At 33.5% G+C, this 9500-nt stretch overlaps 1 long non-coding RNA gene across 1 annotated transcript; it reads right to left on the reverse strand.

Annotated features, from left to right (window-relative positions):
* Positions 1-1788: 1788 nt before the first annotated feature.
* LOC101267540 (uncharacterized) lies at positions 1789-4205 on the reverse strand. Its single transcript, XR_182949.5, has 2 exons — positions 3600-4205; positions 1789-2106 (listed from the first exon to the last, which is right to left on the reverse strand). It is a non-coding gene; the product is annotated as an uncharacterized lncRNA (long non-coding RNA).
* Between the last annotated feature and the right edge of the window lie 5295 nt (positions 4206-9500).

Raw genomic sequence — 9500 nt, forward strand, 5'->3', positions numbered from 1 at the left:
GCTCTTGTTATCGAGAGTATGTAGCTTCTACGTGCCAGAACCTTTTGCCAAGTGGCTGAGAATCCACCACTGAAGGAGTAGGTTGCATTCTTGGAAGTATCGATGTCCCTCTTTGCATTTTCCCACGGCTCGATACATATAGAACAAGATGACAGTAGATATAGAGTAGTACTTTATTGTCACGTGGTTCTCATACCCTTTGAAAAAAGTGTGCGCGAGTGTTATAACTCAGGTATTTATACTCAGACTTGAACCATGTGGGAATACCATTGTTCCCAATAATGCTACAGCAAATGCTAATGAACAAATTTCATTCCATTCTTTATAGGAGCTCTTGAACTCTCGATTATAAGTAGCGTAGAAACTTGCGTGTCCAAATCGGACGTAAAGATCTTTGAATTATACATGGGATTCTTGGAACCAGAAGGCAAAGTCTTTTCCCAACCCGAACCTGTCTGCAATATCTTCTACAGAAGGCTTATTAGGGATAAAGATGTCTTGTTGCTTTCTTGCTTTCCCTTCTATCCCAATGCCTATTGTGTCTACGTAGTCTCTATTCCCCTAAAGTCAGGGTAATTTCGGCGGTTCCGAATCATAACACCATTCATTATCTATCCCAGTAGCCTGTGAGGACCTCAACAAATTTTTGCCAACCGTTCATGTTGATCAATTCTGTCAGAGCACCCACATATTTGTTAAGGATTCTTCTATGATCCCGTAGAGATTGACATGCCATATTTTGAGGTTGGGTGATGCTTCTATGATCATGTCGAACTTTGGAAAATGATCTCTATAAAATAGAAGCTAGTTAGGTTTACCCTCCCCAATTTGGTTTGAACAATTACATCATTCAAATGTCACATAAAATGATGTGTCGTGAGGTCAAAGACTTAAGACACGATTTTGGAAGTTTTCTACTAAATGGACTTAATACACCTTGTGTATTAAGCCCTCTTAGGCTAATGCTTAAATTTTGTTTTGATTTCGCTCTAGCTTAGGCTTATTAGAGTAGGTTTCAAGTTGACGGTTACTCAAATTTGACAAACATCGGGGTGAAGCTACCAAACAACGTCTGATGACTGCATTCCAACTATTTGTTTAATACTTCCAAATGAATTTTTGTGTATTTCTGAAAAAAAAAATGTGGAAAGCCACGTAACTTTCATTTTCCTAATGCATACTATTTGCCGTTTGGTGGAAGAATGTCATGGAAATGCAACAGTTTCAAAACTAAGGTAAACTAAACAAGTAAACAATTTATCACAAATAGTCAAATAACGTTAGTTTCAAGGTTAGAACCCTCCAACTTCCCAAGCGGAGTCACTATTTTTGTTTTATTTTGGAAAAGGAAAATATTATATTTTATAAGTTTTTGACTTTTATAGAGTCGCCACTTAATTTTTGAAAAAGAATCAAGAAAACTATGTTTTCAAAAGACTTAACAGAAAAATCAATGTAAAATACTTAAAAAGGTTCGAAGATTCATATTTACGTCTTAGGAAGATTTTGAAAGCACCCAAGACATCCGCTAACTTACAGTTATCCGACAACACACTCATTTGGCTAAAAAACTAATTTATTTTGAAATAATATATTGTTTAGAGTTGTTTGAAACAAAGTAAATAATTTTAAAATTGGTTTACGGGTTTATTCACTCGTTTAGAATCGGTTTGAATTAGTTTTAAGTTGATAAAATATTTACTATATTTGCGGGGATATGAATTCCTTAGCCTTACAACTAACGACAAATATAACAAGTAATTAATCAAATAAGGGGAGAGAGAGAGATTGGGTCCAAACCAGTTTCTGTTTGTCTGGACCAGAAATTTGGACCCACCTGTTTTGGGTTTTTGACCCATTTGACTTTTGGGCCTTTGACCCATTCCACCTGTCCTTAGCCTATTACAAAAAAAAATGCAGAAAAGAAATACAACAAGGGCTTAGAACCCAAAATTACAAAATACAAAGTAAAGAATAAAATAATGTGGGCTTCTTGACCCAACTTCTTCCACTCCTTGGTTTGCTTCAAATTTCGCTCCATGGTATGTTCATTAGTTTAAGGGATGATTGACTCAAAATGGAAAAAATTTAAGCCTTTGCAGCTTTCTTGAAATAAAGGAATGGAATGTGTTCGTAATGAATTTGGACGAATTCCACATGCAATAACAATAAACAAAAAGTGAGTAGAAGATCGACTATTTTGTAAAAGAGGAGGTCAAATAAATTAAAGTTAATACAACTTAAAATCCCCATAGATAGCAGTTAATAGAGAACAGAAGCAAGATTCCACCGATGAAATTTTTTATTAACCAAAGACCCTTGACTCTCACCTAAAATTTCAAACCCAATTGAATGAAAATGAGCATCAAAACACACAAGTATATTCTGTTACTATCATTTAATGGAATCCCGAAGGATCAAAACTTAAAGCATGCTCTTCAAGTACCACGAAACGCCACGAATAGTTATTTCAAAAAAAAACTTCATAATGATTCATCAAATGAACTAACTTGCAGACATTACACATATCCAACATCAACTCCAAATGAATTACAATTTTAAAGACGAGAAGAGCGCAGTTGACATCGATCCGACGGATATTTGCAGTTTTAGTAAAGCTGAATATCATATATTTGAAGGGAAAGAAAAATAAAATTCGACACTTGGGATTATGGAGATGACCCAAACAGCTGATCAGCAAAAGAAATTCATGAACAAAAACCTCAGACAAAATGTATCGAGACAAGACAAAAACATAGAACCAAAGCAACTCGTCATCTTCCCAACACTTTAACACCCAGAGGTATTTGAAATAAGGTGATAAAAACCCAACTATTTGAAGACGTTGCTGCACTATTATTTTAACCAAATAGGCATTTTCAAAATTAGGCAAATCATAAATCCAAATTCACAGAATCAGTTCACAGAGGAATAATAAAATGACATCTAACATCTAGCATATTCGAATTATGCAAAAAATACATATATTTTTTAACGTATTTAAGCTAACATTGAACAACCATGCGATGCATGACTACCAAATTGATTTCTACCCCTTTAAATTAATAGACAGGCCGCTTCAAATTTCCTAATTAACACACATAAACAAAGAACTACCGATGGCATTTACATAAAAAAGAAGAATAAACAGTAAAAAAAGATGAAAAAGAAGAACTATTGACAATGAAGGTTCGTATAGCCTTTGCATATAAAAGGGAACAACAAAAGCAGTACTAATTGCTTTTAGCAAAAGAGTTAGAAAGAGGGAATATGCATATCATTTTGGGGAATGGAAATAAAGTCTACGCTTCCAGAATAACTTGATGTAATGACCAAGTATACAGAATAGTAACAAGAAATCTGAACAACAGTTAAATCAACATACCAATTCAGAATATAGACATCTTAACTCATTCGCTCGACTTGAGATGCACATTGAGTATTACATAACGAAACAAGTTTGATCACATTCGAGAAACAAACTCAATGAAGAGATATCAACGAAGCAAATTTTGAACAATCGATATCAAATCAGCAAACAACCAACAGACAAATCAGAAAAGAATGACAAAGAGAACAGTTAACGGAGAGAGCATTACCTTTCCTTGAGCAGCGAAAGTGGGACACGAAGACGAGCGAAGATGACGACCCAAGCCTCAAGTGAGGCTAGACTAAAGAGACGGGAACAGAGTGATAATATGAGGTCTCGACTGAAACTAGAACGAGCTCAGCCTTGAACGTCTTCCTGATTTTTTAGCTAATACTTTCTTACTATTATCCTCAATTCTTCTTTCAGTCTAGTTTTTCTATTAGTTCAAAATTTCCTCCTCAAAAATCTCTTGCCAAAAAAAAACCTCCTCCCAGAACGAGAAGCAAAAAATACATATAAAGGGGCTGCCAGGATTATGAATTTGGGACGGAAAAGGGTAAAATCGGAAGAAGAACCCAGGCCCCATCCCAAGCTAGAAATTCAAAAGCTTTTCACCAAAAAAGGCAGACACCCTTTTCTGAATATTTCAAACTATTCTTGAAGAGGAAAGGGGAGATGGACGCTCTTGATCGACTCCTCAACATGGACTCTCGATGTGACATGATCTCATGCTGTGAGGACGAAAATGGCAGGTGGCTTTGTCGTACGGGAGAAGAAAAAGCCAAAAACGATGCACTATAGCGCAGAGGTGAACTTTATCGTGTATTCATCGTATATTCGTGAACGTTGGAAGAGGCTACTGTTGATGTCATCCTCACGCCGTGTAGACGTCGTGTCTTCGCCGTTTGAAATTGTTAATTTGTTGTTGCTGTCACGTTATGGGTCTCTTTTTCTAAAGGAAAGTGAAGCTAGGGCCGGGTCGGGTCAAAATTGTGGAGTGAGCCAAGAAATTGGGCTGGGGTAGCATTAGGAAAAGAATTGGGCTGAGAAATAATGGAAAATTGGAGTGGCCTATAGTTTCTGTATGCATTGCTACTGCAGAAGGAAGAAGCCCCCAAATAATTTTTAAGTCATAACCAAATTTAATTTAACTTCTTATTGGCCATAACTTAAACGATACAAATTCACATAAATTAATTAAAGAGCTCTTATTCCTAACGACATAAAATGATTAGTTTAAATGCGAGCTAGTGATCCGAAAATATAACTATGATTTAAAATAAATTAATTTAATAAAAGCTTACTAAAAAATAAAATCTTTTGAGATTATCTTTGAAATGTTTACACAATACAAATATATTACTCCAAAATATTAAAAATGATGGGAATTATTTAGCATAATTCTCAAATTTTTTATATATTTTTTAAATATTTCGTCAAACCAATTATTTAGATCGTTTGAAATCGAAGAAACTCGAAAATTAATTATTATCGGGGAAGATCAAAATTGGGTGTCAACAGACTGAGCAATCTCAATACCTATAAAATACTTCAATCTGCCAAGGTCTTTAATCTAGAAACGCTTAAAGAGATATATTACCCTTATATATACGCCAACAAGAAAAATACTAGCATTGCATTTCATAATTTTACATCAACAAGAAAAAGACTAACACTGCAGTTCATAATTATATATCATGTTATGTAAAATTGTACTATTTATTTAAGCTTAGTTGTAGGTTTGCATGTACAAGTAACTTTAATAATTGTACTTTACATAGGCATTAACCAGTCCACATGTAGGTACTTTGAAACATGTGTTCTTCCATTACTCACTCCTCCTACCACCTTCACCAAAATTTATTTATTTTCTTTAGGAAGCTCTCTGTAAGTTCAAATAAAAATATCAATGGTCATGGTTAATCCCTTAACTTTCTTATTTTTAGGTAACATCTCGTAACTCAAAATGTCTAAGAATAAGCTAAGAAACTAAAAATAATCACTTTTGAAAAGAAAGAAAAAAAATTTGAAAATTTTTCTATGTTTAACAAGTGAATTTTGGTCATTTTCAAACGGTCATAACTCTTAACTCAGGATGAGTTAGAGATAGTTCTTGATATGGTTGGAAAACACTTGGAGAGATCTTTTCAAATCTGCCGAGTTTGCGCATTTTAGATATTGTATAAGGGAGATATGTCTATTGGAAGTTGGGTTGTTGGATTGAGAAAGGTCCAAATCTGGATTTAAGGAAGGAAAAACTAGTCTTTTCACCAATTAATTTCCTATTTCAATTTAGGGATTTATTTGGGGTAAAAACTAGTTTTAGAGGGATTAGGAAGTCTAACTTTATGCTTAGGGCTCGGAAAAAAGAGAAGAGAAAAAAGAAGGGGAGAAAAAATAAGGATTTACCAAGAACACCAAAGAATAGCGAGTGGAATTCGTCGGGGTGATCCCTATCAAGGTATATGAGATTTTTCGTTTTTGGGTTAATTTATCCACACACAAAACGTTTTTCAATCAGGGGTTTTGGAGTTGTTTACATGATTAGAAGTAAATTTTTTATGAATCTTATCGAATCCCTATTTGTTGAGTTGTATGAATGTCCATTGACATTGGTTCTTAATTTCCAAGTTTTATTTCGAGTTAGATAAATTAGGTATTGAAGGTATTGATGATCCTAAGGGTTTATAAATAGAACTATGGAGGTTTAGGAGATTTAGGATCAGAAAACGAGAGAAGAAAGAAGTTCAGGCGCATCTGAGTTACACCAGGCGTGGCACTCCCCATTTGCATCAGAAATTTAGGGCGGCGCGCTTGTAGTGCGCCAGAAAGGTTCCTCAAACTAATTGGTCTGGCGCATCACGCCTTGAATGCGCCCAAATTGGTTTTTTCGTCCAGTTTTCATAGTTTAGCCCTTTTAAGTCTTTCTAAGGTATATTAACACCTTCCAGTGATTCTATTTACTTTAAATGATTTCTAAGCACTTAGAAATAACCTAGGAACGTGAATCATAACCTTAAATCCATAATCCAATTCAAAGAGAGTTAAAATCAAAGACAAAGAAGTTAAGCGTCAATTCAAAAGTTAAGAAGCTAATCCAAAGAATAGTTCTTAAAGGTTTTGAAGAGTCTTTATTAAACATTTTAACTTCATTTTAAGGCTCAAGTTTCAATTTAAGTAAAGAGTTGAAGTTCTTCTATCAAAGAAACATAAAGGAACTAAGTATTCCCTAAGAGTTGAGTTCATTTCTTAAAATTCTATAGGGAACTAAGCATTACCAAGGAATTTATAAATGTTTTCACATTTAAGATAAGATGAAACTAAGATTTTCAAAAGAGTTTTGAGCAAGAAAAGGGAACATCATTCCTAGAGAGCTTTTAAAGCTAAGTGTTAAGCAATTATCTCACCTAAATAAAGAAGTATTTTAAAAGACATGAGCTAAGTATATTTTTTAGAGTAGTATTTAGAACCGATATGGGGGTGCGAATTCATAGTAACTATCACGCCCTAAGCCTAAAGTTTGGATGTGGCCGGCACTCGATGATCATTTCTGACCTTGAGCGAACCCTTTTCCTGGCTACTTAACTCAGCGGAAAACAATAATCATAACTTAACTTAAAAGAATACCATAACTGTGAATATTTATAAAGCTGAAACATTCCAACTTAGCCAAAAGTTGACAACCCAAGTCTTAACAAAAGGGATAATAATGAAAAGACTCAAAGGATAACATTAGACTATCTATCTATGAAGCCTCTAAAACTGAGATGGATGTTGGTACATACCGTACAACATCCTAATAAATAAAGTACTAAAATGAAGTAAATGTGTCCTCCATAATGCAAGGAGGCTCACCACTGACTCTGAGTGCTCAAATGGATCAACGAGGCGCTAGATGATGTTGATCCTTGTAACCTATGACTGCATCATGATACAATGCAAGAAAATTGAAATCAGTACATTGAATGTATGAGTATAAGAATTGGAATGCTAAATAACATAGGCTAGAAGAAGAGTCTGAAGAAACACTTACCTTGACTCCGCTCGACTCATGGATAACATAGATCAATTATGACTGACTTATGTCAATATAAAGCAATTTAAAAGCATATGCAATATAAAGAAAATTGTTTAGAAACATGTTGTGTGTTCTGAATGTATACAATGATACAATAATTCTAAGATGTATGTAAAAATATAAGTAAACTGATGTATATAAAATAAAATATTTATGTGAGAGTTTCCCTAACCGAAAACCATCACTTAAGAGAAAAAGTTATGATACAACGATCTACCTCATGCAGCCAGCACATCCTATACCCGGCCAAAGGTATAAGACCTGAACTGCCTAATGGATCAACTAGTCTACTGTGAAAAGGGTTTATATAAAAAGTATGACCGCTTCCTACCCATGATGATTACATGGTTTATGGGGGATTTGAATTGTCTGAACTCCCTCATATCGGTGCTCAATACTACTCACAAAATATAAGGCTCTTATGTTTTTAAAATATACTGATTGTGTGGTTTGAGATTAGTGCTTAAAATATATTCAGCTCAAAGGCTATCTTGGAAATCTTAGTTTTCCTCCTTTCTTCATTTAGAAAGCTAAGTTTTTTTCTGAAAAATAGCCCTAAGGCTCCTTGGAAATCTCAATTTCCATTCCTTCAAATGTGAAAGCATTTTAATACAACTTTGGAATTACTTAGTCCTCATAAACTGTTTTTTAAGAAAAGGCTTCACTTTACTCTGGACTGAATTCAACTTAAGTCTTAAACGAAGTTAAAGCATTTGTGAGAGACTTATGAAAATCTAAAATTAACTTCTTCTTATTCTTATATTTACTCCTTACTCAACCTTATCTTTAAATCTTAAGACAAGTTTAAAGTATTTGTAAAAGACTTCTTGAAAGAACTCTAAGAATTCTCTAGACTTGGCTCTTACTTTCCTTGAGTCTGAAGTCATGGACTCAAGGTTGTAAATTTGTGTTTTTGGATGATATCGATATGATTAGAAGTCATTTAGAGTAGTTAGAATCATTAGAAAGTTTTAAAACACATTAGAAGGGCTTAATCAGACTGAACTACGAAAAGTGGGCTAAAAACACATATTTAGGCACGTTTGGGGGCGCCGTGTCAAACCAGTTGGTTTTAGGCACCTTACTGGCACACTGCTAGAGCGCGGCCCCAAGACCTCTTGCGCAAATGTGGTGCATCGTGCTTGGTGTTATCCATATGTGTATGAACGATTTTCTTCTCTCGTTTTCTAATCATATATCGTCGAAACCTCCATAGTTCTTTTCCCTAACCCTTAGGATCACAAATACAAATGAGTACTTTTTTAACAAGAAACCTTAATGATACCATAATATATGTAATCAATGAATCAATTCAAATAAATTTTTGTGCAAATTGTTTTAAATATAAAATATTTAGAGCATGTTTGGATTGACTTAAAAATAGCTTTTAAGTCAAAAATTATAAGTCAAACTTAAATGACTTTTAAGTTAAAAAATAAAAAGTAGAGGGAGACCTACTTTTAGATTTTGACTTATTTTAAGTCATTTTAAATTTATTTTTAAGTATTTTTTGACTTTTTCAAACAATTCCTAACTTATTTTAAGTCATTTGTTTTACTTAGATTAAGTTTTTTTTTTATATTTGTCAAACTCTTTCAAAAGTCAAAAATAGACTTTAAAAGTAGGTTTAACAAACTTTTAAGTCAATCCTAACACCATCTTAATCAATTATTTATCAAATGTATACATTTACATGATAATTTTTGTTTGAGATAACATAAATCTTTTAACTAAAGAAACTAACCATATTTGATACCTTGGTGGTAAGAAATCTATGTCAATTTATTTTATTAAAGGTAACATAAATCTCTCTACTGAGGTTACTAACCATATTCAATACTTTTTGGTTAGAAAATCTATGTCAATTTATTCTATTGAGACCATAAAAAAAGTTTGTAACGCTATATAAAGAATGAAGCATAAAATCAAGTAACACATAAAAAGTGAAAACATATTATTTTGAGTTCCGTAATGAGTAACTTCAATCTTTTTGTATCTATTGTTGTTCTTCTCCTTCTAAATACATCAGTAGAAGTTGTAGCTATCAAATTG

This window comes from Solanum lycopersicum, chromosome 7 (genome assembly GCF_036512215.1).
Source record: "Solanum lycopersicum chromosome 7, SLM_r2.1".
Classification (NCBI taxonomy): domain Eukaryota; kingdom Viridiplantae; phylum Streptophyta; class Magnoliopsida; order Solanales; family Solanaceae; genus Solanum; species Solanum lycopersicum.